Here is a 1,814-nt window from a genome sequence, read left to right on the forward strand (position 1 = left end):
TAGGAAAAACGATGGTCTGGCATTTAGAGTAATTAATCTTGAGTTTCATACGTTCACTCCAGTCATAAATGCTAGAGAGTGTGTTGTTGACCCTACCCTACAATAAGTAATAAGAAAAATAGTTTGGTTAAGTTAACTGATAAAGTGATAAGACGTACTAAATATTAAGAAACGAAATTTGGCATGGTGGCTTTTATGTGAGGGGCATTGATGCTATTAAATTTTAGTGGTTAAAGATGGCGGAATAACGAGATAGAGGATATCATGTTTCATATCCCGAATTGGGTAGGACTTAATGAAATTTTTATTCGTTATTAACATTTAAGCTGATTTATAAAACCCATCCCTACCCTCAAAATTAAGCTTTTTTACACTGTATAGTAATTAACTATATAAAAAAGTTTTTATAACAAAATCTCATAACAGATGGCGCCACATATAATTTTATTTTTTTTAATAATATAAAGGTTATTTTTTTTAAATAAAAACTCATAACAGCCGGGAAAGTTACGCAACTCGTTTTTGGATTTTTATACAGTTAGTAACATAACTTATGTATATCATAAACACTTTTTCTAACGGAGTTTCTGGGTTTTCTCATGTATCTAACACGTAAATAGAAACCAATTTTTCGTATTTTCGTACAAAGTCTCCTAAAGCACCATCCCTGTGGTAGATTGTCCAATATCTTGTGTAGCCATATTCCACCAAAACTAACAAACCCTCCAGCATCCGGTTTATAAATATGTTTTTGTAACAATAAAATATGCGTTTTAGAATATAAAACTAAGTTCAGTACAATGACTGATAGTTATAAGACAAGCACCAAACTCTTTTTTGAATTCATGAAAAAAGTTGCGTTCTTTGAAATAAACAATGAAGTAGTGTAAATAATTTATGTGAAAACAAAACTGGTCATTTTTTGCCGTTAAAGAAAGTAACATTATATAAAAAGCGATAATGGTTGATGAAATAAGACGACATAAAGGCCGCCACATACTAGGTTATGACGTTGCTTTCGACGTGACATCAGAAGCGATTTTTATGGTCACATTTTGCTTTGATATCATTAAGGTTGAAAAATATTGTCTTTTCACCTACAAACTTTGGAAAAACGTGAAGTCCAAAGTGATTAAATTCTCAGTAAATAAATCACTAAGAGGATTTTTTTAATCGTATTCATCGTCAGACCCGCAGTAGGGACAGCTGGGTGGTGAGAAAAAACCCGATAAATCCGAGACTGACCAACTAATTACATCAATAAATTTTGATTTAATTATTTTTGGGTTTTACTTTTTCGGCTGTTATATGTATATATGTTGCAGTCAAATTGTTAATTTAGCCACTTTACAAATCGTCTAGCCGTTTCATTAAACGGCGCTATTTAACAAAGCTAATTAACGTTCAGCCACTTTACAAAAAGACTAAACCAAATCCCGCCAGATTGAATGACATACAGTAGAGCCTCGATTATCCGACCCCCGATTAACCGACCGTCCTAGTTGGCAAATTTCAAATGTCCGCTACTGATGTGGCGCTACAATAATTGGCTATGTCTTGGCTACTTTAATATTATTTTTACGTGTTTTAGCTGGCAACACTCATTCGACCATGAAAGGGAGCCAGTATTTAAACGAGGCTTAATTTTCTAATTTTTAACGATACAATAGCGACAATTATTATTTTAAAAAATTTTTGTTAGGCTTAACATCGATGAAAATTCAACGCGAAGTAGGTTAATAGCGATATACTAATATACTAATTACATGGGATATAATAATATACTACACTAATAATGGATTTTTTCATACTTT

Source organism: Centruroides sculpturatus, unplaced genomic scaffold, assembly GCF_000671375.1.
Source record: "Centruroides sculpturatus isolate CEXI.00-Female unplaced genomic scaffold, Cexi_2.0 scaffold475, whole genome shotgun sequence".
Lineage (NCBI taxonomy): Eukaryota > Metazoa > Arthropoda > Arachnida > Scorpiones > Buthidae > Centruroides > Centruroides sculpturatus.